Raw genomic sequence first — 19,618 nt, 5'->3', positions numbered from 1 at the left:
AAAGCTACCTACTGTAATTTTCCAAAAACACAATTTTCTGGGGTGCCTGGGTGGCTCAGTCAGTTAAGCATCTGACTTCGGTTCAGGTCATGATCTCATGGTTTGTGGGTTCGAGCCTTGTGTCCAGCTCTGTGCTAATAGCTCGGAGCCTGGAGCCTGCTTTGGATTCTGTGTCTCTCTCTCAGCCACTCCCCTGCTAGCTAGCTCTCTCTCTCTTAAAAATAAATAAACATTAAAAAATTAACTTAAAAAACTCTGCAAGTTTCTTAGTCCCTCCTTCAAGGAAAAAAAAAAACAAAAAAAAAAAAACAACCCACCTTGGATTCCTATCTTTAAGAAATACTTAGGAATCAGCCTGGGGGGTGGGAGGAGTTCTAAAATTCGGGCTCTGAAAGGAAGATGGAAAAGATTTCCAAGTTTATCCCTCACAGACTTAGAGGAAAATGAGGACTTTCCCAAACAGAAGGCTCTTCCCTGATTAATGCTTTGCTCACATTATTTCTTATATGCTAGGACTGTTTTCCCCTCTAGTCTCCATCCATCCAACTTTTTTTTTTTTTTTAATGTTTATCTTTGAGAAAGAGAGACAGAGAAAAGCAGAGAGAGAGGGGGACACAGGATCCAAAGTGGGTTCTACGTTGAGAGCAGATAGCCCGATGCGGGGTTCAAACTCATGAACCACAAGACCACACCTGAGGTGAAATTGGACACTTAACCGACTGAATCACCAAGTGCCACCATCCATTCAACTCTTAATCCATACTTTGAGGTCTTACTCAAAAGTCAACGCCTTCCATGATGGCTTTCCCAATCTCTTCCATCAGAATTAAGAATTAGCCTTCCTCAGCTCCCACCCCAGTACTGCTCCCAAAACAATTTTTCAGAGTCTGTGTTGCCTTTAAATTATTTGAGTAGGTCTGTCTAGCCCAGTAACTGGGTCAACATCTTTTTCCTTTCTTTACTGTCTGCTTACAGTTATACAATAAAGGTTTATTAAACTGAGTGAGGTGAGTAGGACTATTGAATCATAATATCCCATTCTCTACTTCTTTTAGAATAAACTAGGGCAGAGAATTTAGAGCAACCCTAGAAAACTGGGCTAATCACGGTTTGTTCAGAATGGCCAGCTACCCAAGATGGTTGAGGTAATGAATATTGTGACCTGAATATGAAATGTCTTAAGCTGACTGAAAAGTAATCACAAAAAGAATGACGATATAAAAAGAACAATTTAAAAAAATCTGTATTTTCCCCTGGATTTTGAGACTAGGTACAAGTGATGGTACAAAAATGTCATCTTAAAGTAAAAACAAAAACAAAAACTACTGATCCAATCCATCAGCAAACACTAACTCAGCTGTTAGGTAAAGTCTACAAGGAAATATAAGGCACAGGTCTAGGTCCTGCCTTTAAGGACTTTTCAGCTTAATCATAGAAAGAACTAAAACATGACTACATGGTAAGATAACGGAGAGTAGAAACCAGTTTATGACAACTGTCAAAAGAAAAATATAAAATACCCAAGAGTTGTTAAGAATTGCTGTTAAACAGAATTTTGGGTTAAGACAGTAAAGGAAGATTGAAATGAAAGGTAAGGTCTGATTTTCTTCACGTATAAAGTGAGGTGGTTATAAAATTATTTTAAATACAAGTATCCAAAATTGAACAAGATCTAGCTCATAAGAGGGTTTGACATTTCATGAGAGAAATGAGTTTGAGGCTTTTTCTTTATACCAGCTTCTTGGTGTGGCTTCCAAAACTCAAAATGGGCCTTTAAGTGGACATTTTTCATACCTGAAAGATGTATATGAAACTATTTAATTTATTCTCGTTTTTTTGGGGCAGGAACTGAGTAAACCTGCAGAAAGCTCATCACCATTATTAACACATTTTTCTCTTCTTTGTTCTTTTTAACTGTCACGGCTATTTTATGCCCAGCAGTTACTGATGGTCAAATGCATTCTGAAGCCCAGCCAAAAGTTTTTTTTTTTTTTTTTTTTTTTTTTTTTTTTTTAGGGTGACATGCAAAACAAAGCAAATATTGGCTTAGTTATGACACTTGTTGTTCTAATACATTAATAGCCTATTGTTCACTGTGGTTGTCTCAACAAGATAATACATTGAAAAACAGCGTTTCCTGATAGGAAGTGAATTCCCACTGTGTGTCACAGGACCCCAGCCAAAAGCTGGGCTCCGAAGAAGAAACAGCAGTCCCTTCTTGGATTGCATAACGACCAGAGTAACGATTAGATTTTTTTCTCCTCTTTTACACACACACACACACACACAAAATGGTTTTCTGCTTCAGCTCAAACTATATAATCTATTTGACTGACTGTGCTATCATAGGATTGTTTTTCTAAAATGATTGTGAATGTTTTAGACAAAGCTGTTCAACATCCTGTAGACAGCAGTATCCTGTATATTTCCAACTATAGAGAATTTCCTTAGTCGTAAATGTCACAATGGATGGGGTAACTTGACAAAGAAGGTATCAGGATGTGTCATCAAGACACAGTGTGACCATTTTCAAGGTTAGTGTCATACAAGCACTAGATGAAATCATAATACATGAGGTACAATAATTACAACAGGTTTTTGTAGATCAGGTACATTTAGCTAGGCAAAAACTGAGGCTAAATTAGTCCAACCACCGTTGCTGTCTTTTGTTTAGAGTCTGATTGGTGAGAAACCGACGTCACTAGCAGATCCACACACAGGAGAGTGTGCCCTCCACGGTAGATGACACTGTCCAAACAAGACATTAAAGCCCCCCTTGTTTTCATCTATTTTCACAGTCAAACTTTGAAGAACTTCCTCTGTCCCGGTTATACCTAACCAGTGGATACTAGAAAATTCTGACAATGGAGAAAATAAGAAGGTCGTCATTTTAATAGATTCCAGCGAGGCTGTCTCTGTCATTTCGGTACTTTCACCACTTAACACAGTGCTTATTCGTAGGCGGCCCTCGATACATTTTGCTGAACTGAACCATATGTCAAACAACTGATATGAAAATGACCACAGAATACCAATAGGATTTATGTAGCACTGCTTACATAATAAATAACATCTCTAGTTTTAGAGAAGGATACTTATTCAAGGTATAGGAAGGCTATACCCAGGCTAAACCAGCATACAAACACACACAGACTCCCCCGACCTCTGCGCTGAGAAAATGCCTTTTATCTTCTTGTTGTTATTAAACAAGTCAAACAATGAAGTTCTTTGCCATTCTGCTTTCAGGACAGCTGTCACTTGACAGAATTACAAGAATAAAATGGTGAAACAGGCAATCCTAAACATCTTATGTGTGATGCAGCAAAAATTCCTGCTTCTGTTACTTTTTAACTTTGCTGTGTAACTTGGTAACTTTGCTGGCAGGATGATAGCGTGCAGCTCACCTCTAGGCTGCTTCCTCAGCACCAAATCAGAAAACTTTAGCTATGTTGAGCACTACTAGTTTTAGCATTCAATGAAACAAGAAGATGGATTAGAGGACTAGAATATGAAAACAATTTAAGCAAGGGGGCTAATGCCAAGTTTCAAAGCCCTGAGGATTAGCCTTGAATGGTTAGATTCACTGAAAATTACAAGGATCCATTTTAAAAACAAACATCACCTCACTCAGAATCTTCTCCTCAAGTATTCAAGTTTGATAAAAAGATCTGCTTTTTCCTGGAATGGGTTTTATACTTTTGAAATGGGCTTTTTAGAAAAGGAGAGTTTATATAAAATATAATATTCAACTTCTCTTTTTCACATTCTTAAACTTTAAAATAGCTTAGTCCATATGGTAGGTCAAATAAATTACACATCACACAATATACACAAAAGATGTTTTCAATTTAAAGACCAGAAACTTAATATAAATTGGGTTATATAGCTTAAATCAATACCCCAACAAAAATGTACATAAATACTATGGTTGGAAAGGGCATTAAACTCATCTATTCCAATCTCTCATTTTATAGATGGCAAAACTGAGGGTTCAAGGAGATTAAGTAACCTGCCCACAATCTTACACTCAAGTTACCAGACTTTGAGCCCAATGTTATTTCATTAATCTGCTGAAAAATTACTCCCAGGACAGTTCTTACCCACTCATAAATGGCTGGGACAGAGGGGCGTACCCTTGGTGCTCTAGCCAGAGGAGAATTTGATGAAGGGATTCTCTATTTTTGCACAGCACTATCAGCCCTTTGCTATAGCACCTGGGTTCTGCCCCAAAATGGAGATAGGAGAGAGGACTGATACCATAAGTATATCTGACAGGGGAGAAAGGGAACAACTTGAAAACAATCCAGATATCTATTAAAGGACGACTGAATATATTATAGTACATCCATCCCTACCCTCAAGTACTATACAGCCATTAAAAAGAATGAGACACATAATGGTATGTGTTGTATAATTTTATTTTATTTTATTTTTTAAAAAGGGCACTCATCCATAGAAATTATCTGGAAAAAGAAAGAAGTTTCCCCCCTAAGGAGTAGGGCTGAGGGATTAGGGTTGCAAAGAGACATTTTGTCATATGCCTCTTATATGGTTTCATCTTTTTACTGTCCGTTATTTTTTAAGTTATAAAATTAACACTTTTTAAAAGTATGTTAAAGCAGAGAAGGGAACTTCTGTAGAGTCCTGGGAAACCTCTGGAGAGAGAGAGAGAGAGATGAGGGTCTATCAATAGTAACCTGATACTCTACATCTATTCCACATGACACATTATATCCAATTCTCTAGAAAAGACTTCCCAACCCTTTTCATGTTATGGTATGTGTATTAGTTTTCACTAATATGGTATGTATGAATAAGATTTGTACAGAATACCGGAATAATCATGAGAGGATGTGAAAATAGATAATTTTTATAATTATAAAAATAATTACATAATTATTACAAGAAAAAAATAAGATGAAGTATTACTGGAGATATTAACTACCAAATTCCAAATTTTATAAGTTCCAAATAAAATCTATTTAGAAAATCTCTCTATTTCAATATTTAACAACCAACTGGTTGGCAAACTTTGCTCTGGAGCAACTATAAAAAAGTCTAAGAGTAAACGTATTCTCCTAGAGTTCAAGGGGACAGTAGAGATCATCTAGTTCAGTGGACTGAAACCAACATTTTAAAAATGAAACGTAACAAAAAAATAGCAGTGTTTTCTGTGCCTTAAGGGAAACTTATTTCAGAAATTAAGTGGTGTGTATATGATTTGTGTATTGGTTCAGGATGCAAAACACAATTTGAAATTTTTTTTCTTCTTGAGGTGATGATTTATTAGCCAATTCTGCTCAGGAATAGAATCAAAATGTAAACTTCCAAAATTTCTAATATACACAGTTTATTTAAAGTAAAGCTTTAGTTTTCACGTCATTTATAAGAATGATTCTGGGTTAACATCTAAACATTTTTTTGGTCTCAATTCTAATCTAATACATCCCCTTTAGTATTGCTGGAAAAGGCATGTGTCTTTACAAAGAGAAGTGGGGTAGGTATTCTCAGCTGGAAAAGATCTTAGAGAGCTAACCCAAATTCCCAAGTTTCCCTGAAGAAAACTAGTGGGGTGCCTGGGTGGCTCAGTCAGTTAAGCTTCCGACTTCGGCTCAGGTCATGATCTCATGGTTTGTGGGTTTGAGCCCTGCTTTGGGCTCTGGGCTGACAGCTCGGAGCCTGGAGTCTGCTTCAGATTCTGTGTCTCCGTTTTCCTCTGCCCCTCCCCCATTCGCACGTGCACTCTCTCAAAAAATGAATAAACATCCAAAAATTTTTTTAAAAAAGTGAAGAAACCAGTGTCCAAAAGAAACAGCCTTTTGATTGACAGGCTAGTGTTTTTTTTTTTTTCTGATACCAAGCTTCTACTTTATTCTTACATCTTTGTGATGTTAGAAAATAGCTAAACACAATTACTACTAATTTTCAAAGAGGAAGCTAAAGCAAGGAAAGTGTACGCTTCACAAAGTGTAAGTCCAAAAAGGATGACACAAGGTCACCCCGCAGGCTTTACGAAAATCTGCCATTTTCAACATTCAGCTTTGATTTCAACTGAAGCAAGTTGTTCATCTTGCTTGTACTGAATGGGTGTGTCTATCCCACAAGGGTACGAGATGAACTGAACACGCACGAGAGGAAGACAACAGTAAGTGCAGAAGAGATCACGAAGCAGTCTCTCTCTCAATGTGCCTACTTTGGTCAGTGCATAATTAAACACTCCATAGGCATGAAAACCTAGCTACAGATGGAACCCCAGTATCTAAGGGGGTGGGGGAGGAGTCAGATCCATTCGCAAAGAAAAAATTGCTGAAATGTGGACCTCATTGAATAACAGCAATTCTCTCCTATAGTTCAACTTACTGTTCACGTCACAAAGTCTAGAAAGAACAGAGGCACAGACAAGGCAGGGAACAGAACTTTGGGCTGCAGCCTTCCCCAACTCTTCTGACAAATACCCAACAGCAGCAGGACAAAGCATCATTATGACAGAAATAAAGGCTCTTTAGATGCTGCCTTTTTTTAATTCAATGAACCCACTCTTACACACAAAGTTCATGTCACGATGTCTCGAAATACAGTACCGCTAGATTATGCTGTTAGTGGGTCCAATAAATTCAGTGCAAAACACTACCTTCAAGCATTTTTATGTTAAATAATTAGCACATTTGGGAAACTACCAGTATTTTCCTTAATTTAAACAATCACTGTGATCCCCTAAGCAAAAACAACAACAGTTCAGTAAATTGTTTAGAAGAAAAAAAAAAAAAAGCAAACAAGTGAACTAATAGGAAAAAAAATTTAGTTGAGTGATAAAGCCGCAGGCTCCTTCCCAAGGAGGGCACGGCATATTACCAGCAGCTAACACAAAACTAACCATCTATCTTATCTGTGCTTCCCCCTAAGCTATGCACTATCAGTTTTACAAACAGACAACCCATTACTTACAAAACAATTTGAAGTTGCTGTACATTTCTTAAGCTGGTTTTTGTGTGGCAATTCTGAAGCAATGCTGCCCTAAAAATGAACCTTGTTTTTTAAACAGTGAGATATCCACACTCGGTGCGGTTAGGGCAAGGGTGGAGCCCACTCTGGGGGAAACAACACACCCAAGCAGACTTCAGTGACAGCATGTTGCACATTCCTACTGCTACCCCATTTTTCAGGGCCTCAGAATCAAAACTAATTGGTTGATGATCCTCCAAGAAATGGGGGAAAAGTTCATGTTGTAGATCAGCCTTCCTGCCATGAAATAAAATATGGGCTCATTTCTTCTTGGGGAAGAAAAGTGAAGATAAAATGCAAGGTAGATCACGCAGCTCAGCCAGCAGAATGCGAGGAGGAAGGGGACTGACTACTACAGAGGAAGTCCAACTATGCCAGCTTCTAAGTTTAGCAATAGAAGCTTCTGCATATCTCAAGGTGTTGGCAACATAGCTCACCCTAGAACTTTACTTTTGGCCTAGTTGGCCCAAACAGGGGGCCCCATCGTGAACATAAAAGCATGACCCACCCTTCTCTGTCAAGGGTCTAGTTCTCCTGGCAATGCAGAAACAATAAAAGCATTTTCTTATCCACTAACTAGCAAGAGTTGCCTTAAAAAATAAGGGATTCGATTTATAAACTTGCTTTGGTAGAATATTAACATACATAAAAGGAAGAATTATTTTGGTGAAAATCACAAATTTGCATACCAAACTTATATATATTTTGTCATCACCTACTTCTGCAAATAATTTCATAAGAGTTTTGATTTTTTCTGATTGCCAAATAAGATATCCTGTAAGATGTACACATACTGCCTAAAAACTTAGTGTTGAAAATAATTTATCAGTTATTGAAACTGTTACCAAACATCTCCTTATAGTTCAAAGTGATTTTAATCAATACTACTCCTATATGTGTACTTTCAGACATACAACCAACAGTAACTTTTAATTGAACTCCTGTAACTCTTGGAATAAAAAATTTTTTTTTCTTTTTCGGTAAAATTTTCATATATGCAAAAAAATAAGCTATATAATCATTTACACTGAATTTAAAACAATGAAAAGGCTTTTGGATAAGACCAGGAAAATATTATTTTTAATGATACATGTTGTCACATTACCCTTGCCAATTGCTACTTTTTCACAGTGGAACAATAAACCAGTCTGGAGTACTGAACATTTTGATATATTTTTTTTCCCCTGATGTTTTCAGAGATGGCCTAGAACACCCTCTTTCAGGATCCTAGGAAGGGGGTGCTTGCTGACTGATCTAGCTTTTTGTTGGATTATGAGGTTGCTCTTGCCATAAAATAAATAAATCCATTCAAAAATACTTCTCATAGTCCATGTGATTGATCTATTTTTCAACCATATATGTAATTATGAACGGCCTGCCATCCTTTGCTCTTTTCCATCTCACCCCCAAACTGAACTCCAAGGTAGCAGATATTATATTTAAAGAATCCCATTTTGATATTTTTTGGATTTGCACTGCTGGAAATGTCTGTTTTCAAGTCAAACTTCACTTTCACAGCTGCAAAGGAAATGACAAGAGAAGAAAAACACAGCCAATGTATATCAGCAATTAATTCCATCCACAACTGCCCAGCTGTTTGTGCATGGAAGAATCAGTCTGTTTCCTTTTGGGGCTTTCACCACTGAAAATTAATACTGCACATTCAGAGACACAAGCTGTTTGTAACATGTCAGGAATGCGCACAAGATCACACAGAGTTGAAAAGACAAAATGAAATCCAGATCTAGTTATCATGGGACTTACCAGTATTATTTCATAGTTAAAGAAATTAAAAAAAAATCCTAAAAACACCCCAATCACAGAGCAAAATACAGGAAAAAATATTCTCCCTTCTGAATATTATCCTTCCAATAAGGAGGAAAATCTGCCAATGACATCAGATTTAGTATCAAGAATAGACACTCTGATTTATTGGCATAGACAAGGTGTGACATTCTTAGGAATCCACATGCCCCCAGTACGTTAAATTCAGCCAATACTTTTTGGACGACACAGTTGCTTGCCCAACGTGTAGTTAGTCCCTTAAAAAAAATCCTTATAAACGTGAAAGTTGTTGGGAACCAACGCTTTCACTACAGTCATACAGAAAAGCAAGTTTTTCTTGGTTAGTTCAGACATTATTTGGCACTCATATACACTTGCCTGGTTCAGAGATTCATGTAAATTTACAGATCCAATCTTCTAGGGTAACTCTCAAGCAATCAAATTTCTCCTTCCCTCTCCCTACCAGTTTTGTGGATTTTAAATAAAAACACTCTCTACAGAGTGCCAAAGGCTTAACAACTATAGTATGAACTCCTGTGAGACTCAAAATATCCTAATACTCCTCCCACTGCCCTCCAACTCCAATTTTATTTCAAATATTTGTTTCATGTAAATCTTGTAAAAATGCCATTTTGTTATATATTTTCAAACACACAATATTGGAAAATAATGTGTATTTTTAATATGTAAAATGACTTGTAGCCAACTGTTATGAAAGTTAGGAAAAGATGACATTTTTAGAAGAAAATAAGTCAAAACATATTTTAGCTATCTTATTGATTTTTATATGTTATTAGGTATCCCCATGACTGAACTCATTGTTCTAAGGACTCCCCCCCCCTCTGCTTTTGCTGTAAAAGAGTTCATGCCCTCCTAATAATGCCCATACATTCTCAAACACAACTTGGATGAGACACTAATTTGGGGCACCATCAAGGGCTAGGGCTTAACCAATGAACAGAAGATAAGCTCTCCGTTTCAAATATGAGGGGGACATTCCACAGGCTTCAGAATGAAGATACTCTCAAGTGCCAGAACTCAAACCAGCACAATGAGAAGTTGTCTCCAACTCAAGTGCTGGGAAAGCATGAAGTGTCATTTTTTTTTAAAGAAACATAAGGCATCTCAAACTTGTGGTAGACTGAAAACAAACCATAAAATCAAAACAAAAGTGCTTTTCCCTTAACAAGGATATATCTGGGGTGGGAGGGAGAAGAGACAAAAGTTTAATCTCTGGCTGATGGGGACGTTAATTCTAGAAATATGGTAGAACCATTAGTGACTCAAAGAGCCACAGATATGAGCTTTGCTTGGCAAGCTTCAGTTCTGTGGAACGTTCAGACTAACTTGAAATGTCTAAGAGAAGGAACCTTCCCATCTACAAGACTGGCTAAGGAAAGAAAAGGTTTCTCTAAGCTGTTTAAATCAGGTCAAATTCATGACACTCCAACTAGAGCCGGAGGTGGTGTTAAAAAAGACTCTTCAAGTGAAGGGGCTGTTAATGTGAAATTGTCAACTCATTTTAAAAGCAATTTCCTCACCCCAACAATTTATTGTAATAATATCTTAGAAATAATACTGATTTTATTCAAAATTTCAAATTTATAGCAAATTTGAAAGAATTTTACAGTAAGCACTATATAAGCCCTCACAATGGTTTGTTTCCTGGTATAGCTCTCACACGTGCTGCAAGCAACTGGCAGGCTGGGCCCCTCAGCACCTAGCATAGGGCAAGTTCAAATATTATGGATGGTAAATGAATAATACCCTTTGCCTGTTTAATATCTAATAGATGGTTATTTGTTAAAAGGGGTAATCCAGGATTTAAGGATGAAGCAGTTACAGAAAAGGCAAGGTTGGGAATAAATGAAATATGGGTTAATGTTCAAAACTGGGCTTTTTTTGCTGGCTAAAAAAATGTCAACAACATAACCTACAATGATTGGCGAGTTAAGCTTACTGAAGTTGAAGCAGAAATTCAGAAAATCATTACGTCTGAAGATGGTTAATTTTTGTTTTAAATGGGGATCATGCCCAAACTAGTCAGCCTGTATTATATCTGAAGGTTGTCAAACTTGGAAGAAAAACAATATGTGGCTTTGACTCTCCAATGGCATAATACTTCCAAAAATAATGCATTTTATTACCAATCTCTTAGAGGAAGACAAAGACTACATAAAAAAAATTCAAAAGTGAAGAGTAAATATATATGTGCTATTAAAAAACCTGCATTCACAAGTAATTTCTGCTTTGGGGGAAAAGTTCAAAATACAGAACAGCAAACAAATGTAATATGGCCACATGACACAGGAAACATTCATGACACATGCAATTTCTTGTTAAAAATATTACTGTTGCTTTGATCTGCTCCATCCAAGAGTATGGGACTAACGTAGGCATTTTTTAATTGTTTTTCTAAATATGAGACAAAATCTAGTTGGAAGAGTATGTCTCACATTGCAAATAATTTATCCAATTAAACACTATTTTTTTTAACCTTGGGAAACTTAAGTATTCTCATCTAAAAAAATTCAAACTTTGCTTCAACACTGCTAATAAGATAGGTAGGTGACCAAGCTGACAATTCACATGACTTAAAGCACCAACCATCTTACTTCTCCCCCATCAAGTTCTAGAACACTTGCTACCTGTTCACTGCAAGAACCACATCCTGTAGTCTAGAATGAAAAGTTCCAAATCCCCAAATACTATCATAAGACAGTGCAAGAAACAGGTTTAGAAATGTTCTCTCCTTTTTCATGCCCATTCCTCAACCACTCCAGTTCCACTAGTCTCAGTGAAAGTATCTGGATACTAGGTGGCCAGCTTTCTATTTCCTTAGGCAAACTAGTAGTAGGAGAAGAGGTTTAACTGAAACAAAAATGAACAGTGGTGCCTGGGTGGCTTAGCTGGTTAAGTGTCTGACTCTTGCTGACGGCTTGGAGCCTGCTTGGGATTCTCTTTCTCCCTCTTTCTCTGCCCTTCCCTTGCTCGCGTGCATGCTCTCTCTCTCTCAAAATATATTTAAAAAAAAACCCAAACACAAAAACAAAACTAGCCTGTAAACACATCTCTTCTTAGCATTATAGAGGCACTTCAGTTCAGTGCATTATACTTTCCGCCCCCAAATATTACTGAAGGTGGAGAAGATATCAACTTGTTTTGTGCCAAATCTATAGCTGCACTGATTTTAATTTACTCTGGTTTTAGATTTTAAAAACTTATTTTTAAATTCTAAATTGGTAAGTCAACCCATTTATAAATCTCTCTACTTTCTGGTTAAATTCATTTATTCTTTTAACAACAATTCATTCAACACCTATAATGTGCTACAACTGAAGGGGCAATGTGGTGGAGAATGCAAGAAATCAATGAGCCATTATCCATGATCCTAAAACACTAGCAACTTAGTGGGCTGGGGGAGGAAGAAGGGAGAGACAACTTGTTTAACAATTATATTAGCCCACGGCATTATTGTGTTATAATCGACAAATTACAGATCCAGAGAAAAGAGCCAGCTTGAAAGGTTCCTGAGAAGTTACTTGAGCTTGGTCTTAAAAGACTGGGGAGGGGGGCCGGGGGAGGTGCTGTACAACTCTGGCAGAAAAGATATGGAAAGACAACATACTTAATAACCTTGTACTTTAACGCATGGCTTTACTTTACGTAAAAGTATCACAAATTGCACCTAATACCAAAGGGAAATAAAAATTGTCACGAGTCAACAACTCACAGTGGTTTGTACAATTTAAGCTATAGGAACCCTACAATCTACTAGCAAACCATACAGTTTTGTGTCATGAGCTTTTTCTTTCACCCTAATCTTCTGACATGCACGCTAGGAAAAGAAGCTCAAAAGCCATTTATATCCTTTCTCGGAACAATGTTGGTTCCTACACTGCACTAACCAATGACTTAGAAATAATTAAGACCAATTATCTTGAAGCCAAACTGTGATCTGCTACCACATCATCGTGGAAGGAGGAATAAGAATGTTCTAGGTTAATACCAAGGTCAGTAAACAAAGACATGGTTAACCTGGCACAGGTACACCATACCCTGTGGGCTCAAATCCTTTTTTTTTTTTTTTTTTAACGTTTATTTATTTATTTTGGGAGCCAGCGAGCGCTCCATTCAGCGTGGAGCCAGAAGCAGGGCTCTATCTCAAGGTAGGGAGATCAAGACCCAAGTTGAAATCAAGAGTCAATGCTTAAACGTCTGACCCACCCAGCTGCCCCTGGACTCAAATCCTTAAAGGTATCAAAAGTATGAGGACGATAGATTTAATGGAAGAGCTGGGAAGAAAAAAGAAAAGCACAAATAGTCACAAGCATTGTGTTTGTAAATTGCCTAAATTTTCAAATTCAAGGCTCAGAAAGATGTTGACACATGAGAAAGGTTACTCTTGTGGGCTGCAAGACTGGGCTAATCTGACAAAAGTAAAAGGGATGCCACACTAAATTGCTGCGAACAGCTCATCCATTTTGATCAGGTTACTCTTGATGTAAAAATGGCATAAGGTTAACATTTAAGATATGTTTCCACATGAAAGTACATACACATAAATAACACCTCCCATTTTTATGAAGAACAGTATGAAGATTACTTACAGCATACACTGTGACAACCTAAGTGACAAACACCTAAAACAGGGAAATTAAGGTAGGATTGTTTATATTATGTGAATTCTTTATTTATTTATTTTTTATGATGATGTAACACATTGAGTTTTTATCATGTCAATTCTTTAAAGATTCTTTGTCAGGTTCTTTTAAAAGTAATTCCTGTGTTTAACCGAGGATACTGGGATGCAAAAGCCATCTGTACTTTACGTTTGTGAATTCACACCTAGAATACCGAAGCTCTGACAAAGAAAAAGAAAAACCTCTCGCAAAATGTTCAAATGGAGAGGTTTGACCCTGGAGTACGAATTTCTCAGTGAAACACATAACTGCGGACAGTGTATAAGTAACTTCCTCAGAATATTCAGAAAAAAAGGGGGAAAAAAAACCTCATGAGAACCGCTCCTGAGCCTTTTAGAAGGGCGGTAACTAGAGCAGGACACAAACTGGGGGGAAGAGAGCAAAGGAAGAGTAAGAAAGCAGGTGAAGAGACATCTTGAGGGGCCAAGAGTGACAAAAGATAAGGAGTAACTGAGACAGCGGCATGAGGCCAGCCACACCCACAGGGAGCTTTGTGGCTTATTTCAAGGGAGTGGAACCCTCACTCAACAAGTGAACAATTTTGATTTTGCTTAACTGAAAGGTTGTGCAATCCTACAAATGGGAAAAAGGGAGTGTTTTTCCAATATAGAAAGTTAGGATGTAATAAATGGCTATCACTTAAACCAAAGAGAATACCTTATAAAATATGAAACTGAAAAATTTAGAACTCTGAGGAAAAGCAATGTAAAGTCTCTGTAAACCCAGAGCTGCAATGTTAATCGATTGTCACCACAAAGATTTTTATCCTGTGAACTATGCCATCCTTCAAACAACAAGATCCCCAGAGAGCACACTGACAAGAATGCTAGAGTATGTGAATCAGTGGAAGGTTTTTCTTCACTCCAACTTTCAATTAGGCAGCTTATGGAAACAATTCTTAATGGCTGAGTTTTTAAAATTTACTCCAAGATAAGCAGGACTGTGACTCCTGTGGGCTATTTCCAAGTTGCCAAGTCATTAATCTAAAACAGCTCTCAACCCCTTTAAACGGATTCCTGCTGGCCCAATATAATAAATGATACGGTGTTTTTTTAAAAAAAAAAAAAGGGGGGGAGGGAGAGGAAAGAAAGAAGGCCCACACTAGTACCTTTGGAGTTGCTTTTCAGTTTAAAAAAAAAAAAAAAAAACTGGAAGCAATAAGATAATACATATTTATTACTATATTTTTCAATCATGTGCCTGGAAGCTACAGTAAGGATTTTGGAAAGGACTTCTGCCAAAAGCAAATTACTTTCTTTGATTTCAAGTTTAAACAGTTATTACCTTTGCTACACCCCCAGAAATGAAAGCTGGAAAAAAAAAAGACGTTATTTCAAGCTTTGTGCAGATGATTTACTATGTCAATCAAATCTATTCATTCTTATTAGCATTAATTAATACCTTCCTACAGGAATTGGAAAAAAGGACAATGGGCATTCTCAACAAGTGTTTGCCTTTGCTCTGACACAAAGGTCAAGATGTACCTGATAAACCAGTAAGCAATCAGTGCGCCAATGTTTTTAGTACAATCAGAACAGAGCAACCAGCCATAGCTTCAGTGTTTTGGCTCACTGGTTTAAAAACAAAAATTTGTAGTTAGGGCTCAAAAGAGGAATCTAATCATTCAAATCGTTTTCAATATAAAGCTGTTATATAGATCATACCATTATTGGGAAATAGTCGCAGAAATACTCTTATTTCAGTAATTTCCAAAATAACTAGATAATTGAATTGTATCACAAAACAATATAAACAAATTATAAGTGCTTAAAACTTATGAAAGAGTTCCTAATCATAGCCATGGTCGATTTATTAGGATGAGTAAGATCAGAAGTGAAAAATAAAAGTTGCTTGTTCCTCGGAAAATGATGAGTTCAATGCTGAGAAGAAAAAATTGCTAAATTAGAAACCAGGTTTTCTTCACATCAGAAGTTATGGGGGTAGAGTTCTTTCTACCCCCACGACACATATACACATAAATCCAGAATCCTAAAAGGTAATACCTTTGGTTAAAAGGGAGACAAAAAAATGTGTCCACTAACAGAATTAAAAAATGTGACTGTGCACACACACCAAAAAAACTTAAATCTGTCTTTTCCAGAGTGCTGACTGGGAGAAGAAAAAGTCTCCCCTGAGAGTCTGTAACAATAGGCCCACTCTTACGAGAATTTGGTACTTGCACGCCCGTGCACGCAGACACACACATGCATGCATACACACACACACACACACACACACCCCAGCAGGGTCCAAAAATATCTTAAGCCAAGAGAACAGTGAGTGGTCTTAGGTTGGTCTTAGGGTTGACACCCTACAAAAAGGAAATATAAGTTCCATCTGGAGAAAGGTGCTCTCAAAATAGGCTGCCTAAGGATTGCCACAGATAAAATCCTGCCAAATTAAAAATTCAGAATTACAAACCACATGAGTAAACAAACCACATTAAATAAAAGTCAGCAGAAACAACAGAGTAGAATTTAATACCTCTCCCCAAGAACTGCAGACAGTGGAATAACGAGACACAGAATATAAAATTGTATTACAAAATCCTTCAAGACAGAATTGGAAACATGAGAAACAAGATGTTATAAAGTAAGACCAGTAGAACTGAAAAACTACTGAATAATTTAAAAAACTTGGTGACCATGGATGGAATTAGAGAGCACAATGCTACGCAAAATAAGTCAGAGAAAGACAAATACCATATGATTTCACCCACATGTGGAATTTAAGAAAGAAAACAGACGAACATAGGGGAAGGAGAGGAAAAATAAGATAAAAACGGAAAGGGAGGCAAACCATAAGAGACTTAATGATAGAGAACAAACGGAGAGGTGCTGGAGAGGCAGTGGGAGTGAGTGATGGGCATTAAGGAGGGGCACCTGCGATGAATAGTGGGTATTATATGTAAGTGATACAACACTAAAATCTATTCCTGAAACCAACACTACACCATGATGTTAATTAACTTGAACTGAAAATCTTGGAAAGAAAAAAAACATAGTGAATAGATTAAACAGTAGACTAGACCCAACTTGAAAGAATAAACTGGAATCCAAATCTGAAAAAACCAGCCAGAATGAAGCACAGAGAGACAAAGAAATGGAATGTGTAACAAGAGACTAAGAGACATTGAGAGAAAAGAGATCTAACATACTGAAGTTTTTAAAGAGGAAATAGAATGAGGGAGAGGTCATATTTGAGAAGGTTGTGGCTAAAATTTTTCAGAGACAAATCACCCATAAAGGACTGATAATTAGATTTGCAGTAGACTTCAAAAGAAAAAAATGTCATAAGACAGAAATAATAGTGGTGAAAGAACAGTCAGCCTAGAATTGTACATCAAACAAAACTATTAAAATAAAACACTGTCTCCTAAAGAGTTCTATAAACTCATTAAAGTAACTTTAAAAGATGAATTTAAGAAAAATTAAAACTAGAAGGAAGAACAGAGATGGAAGAAAGAGGAAAGAAAATGGTAAACAAGTAATTTTTTTTTAATGTTTATTTATTTTTGAGAGAGACAGAGAATGTAAGTGGGTTAGGGGCAGAAAGAGAGGGAGACACAGAATCCGAAGCAGGCTCCAGGCTCCAAGCTGTCAGCACAGAGCCCGATGCGGGGCTCAAACTCAGGAGCCATGAGATCATGACCCGAGCCGAAGTCGGCCACTGAATCAACTGAGCCACCCAGGCGCCCCGCAAACAAATAATTTTTAAAATACTATATAAAACAATAATAAGCAATAACAAATGTATAAGTTTAAAAACAAGGTGGAACTGAAATCCTGATCAATTATATCACATAAGATGGAAATGCAGAATGAGAGTTTAAGTGTTTTAAGATCCTTGTATTGTTCAGAAGGGAAGAGTGAGCTGTTGACTGTAGACTGATAAAACTTTAATCTGATAAAAGATTATCCAGAATATATTTTAAAAATCCCTTTAAAAAAAAAAAGGATCTAATCTGCTTATTAGTAAAAGGTTTAAACAGGTACCTCCCCAAAGAGAATATCTAAATGGCCAATAAATGCATGAAATGCCCATCACATTAATCATCAGGGAAATACAAATTAAAACCACACTGAGATATGCTATGTACCTATCAGTATAGTGAAAATAAAAACAAAAAAGCTGTTACTACAAAGTATTGGCCAGGATGTGGAGCATCTGGAACTCTGAAACAGTACAAATCCTTATGTCAATTAGTACAAGTATTTTGGAAAATCTTTTGGCATTATCTACAGAGGCTGGAATCACACATGCTCTGTCATCTAGCTATGCCTCTTCCTGGAGTACACCTAACAAATGCATATATACGAACACTAAAAACATACACAAAAATATTCATGGCAGAATTATTTTTAATAGCCCCAAACTAGAAACAATCTGAATGCCCATTCACAAAAAGGATTATTGTACATCCATAAAAAGGAATACACACAACAATTAGAAAAACTATTGTTACATGCAACAACATGGATGAATTTCACAGTAAAAAATGGTGAAGAGAAGAAGCCAGACACAAAAGAGCAGATACTGAATGATTCCATTTATATAAAACTCAGAAGCAGGCAACGCTAACCTACGACATGCCGGGATTATGACTACCTTGCAAGGAGGAGGTAATGGTTTCTGCTGTTCCATTTCTTGATCTGGGTGATGCTATACAGTGTGTTCACTTTGAACATATTTGTCAAGCTGTATCTTTTGACTTGTGCACTTTTCTGTAGCTGTATTAAACTTACATTTAATGGTTTACCTAAAAAAAATTAAGATAAGCTATAAGAGACAAAAGCCTCCCTTTTTTCCTGTAGGAAAAGCATATAACTCGATGCCATGTTTTCTGCTGGCTAGTTCTGCTCTCCAGAAACACTGTTAGATCCTCTTTTACAAAACCAAAGCATTTTCCTAAACTCTTTTAAGAAGTAATCCAAACTCTCTCACATGTTAAACCGTGTATTTCCCATAAAAACAAGAACAAATTAACTAATCTCTTGTAAGTCTTCAGCATGGAGGAAAAAACTGAGAGATTCTCAAACAGAATTTGGGTCTCCAATCAGTGTGCTAAAATACTCTGCTTCTTCACATTAACAATACAGTGAACGGACTGAAATGTATAGTACAGCTGAAATGATCACAATGTTCAAACACTGGCCAATAGCAACATTAAGTATTAACACGTTCCATTATGTGAGCTATTCAATAGCTTCTCCCATCTTCAGAAACTGCTACCATTTTTTCAGTGAGTAGAAATATTCCCAATATATCCACAAAACATTTAAATATAAAATAGGCCTCATAGTCATTCAAAAATGAAGATGTTCAAAACTAAATAATTATGCAAAATACAAGCAAAAAACTGCATAATCACTAATGCATAGCAAATAATTGGGATTCTTTTTGTCTCTTTTATCACATTCTCTCTGCTGGGTTAAGAATCTGAAATCCCTATTGAAAACCAACACATTTCAGTGTTATCCATTCTTGCCCTGTCATGAGAGAATTTTCTGGATTCTTACTGTGGAAAATTTTATATTTATGTTATCTTACTTTTGCTTAACGCTATCTTATCTCATGGTCCAAGAACCTAAGAGAATGTGACATGAAAATGTATCTGTTGGCAGAACGCTACTTTCAGATGTTACTGAAGAGCAAAGCCTCATGGTGAGGATTCATAGAAAAAAAAAAGTGAAGATTTAGTCTCATTCAGTGGCTTACTAAAACTGCATGCTCTTTTGCAAATTTTTGTGGAGATACTTCACATTTTAAAATAAAGAATAGGTATGTATTCTCAATAATAAACATTTACGAGTAAGCAGAACTGGGTTCTAGTTCCAGTTCTGATTCTATTTAACAGCATGATTTTGGCCAAGTTACTCATTCTTTCTGGGCCTCAGTTTCCACAACTACAAATGAGAGGACTGAATCAGATGTTCTTAAAGATTTCATACAATGAAACATTTCATGATGAATTTACTGAAGGAATGTATCTCAGACTAGAAATTTACATGGATGATTATACTACCTAGATAAACACGGTAATACAAAAGATAAAACGAATAGTTCATCCTTCATTAGCCAGTCCATTTGTTATGGAAGGTCTTCATGTAAGTGGATATTTCATTTTC

The 19,618-nt window shown here is 36.7% G+C and overlaps 1 protein-coding gene across 9 annotated transcripts in view; it reads right to left on the bottom strand.

The window, feature by feature from the left end:
- The window catches only part of ADD3 (adducin 3), a 123,285-nt gene that overhangs the window by 46,018 nt on the left and 57,649 nt on the right, over positions 1 to 19,618 (bottom strand). Inside the window, exon 1 of one of the 9 annotated variants that reach the window (XM_042959752.1) lies at positions 6,946 to 7,108. The gene's annotated coding sequence lies outside the window, so the exon portion shown is untranslated. 9 annotated transcript variants of the gene reach the window in all.

Source organism: Panthera tigris, chromosome D2, assembly GCF_018350195.1.
Source record: "Panthera tigris isolate Pti1 chromosome D2, P.tigris_Pti1_mat1.1, whole genome shotgun sequence".
Classification (NCBI taxonomy): Eukaryota; Metazoa; Chordata; class Mammalia; order Carnivora; family Felidae; genus Panthera; species Panthera tigris.
The sequence above is the reverse complement of the archived record's forward strand: the minus strand, read 5'-3'. Positions and strand labels throughout refer to the sequence as shown.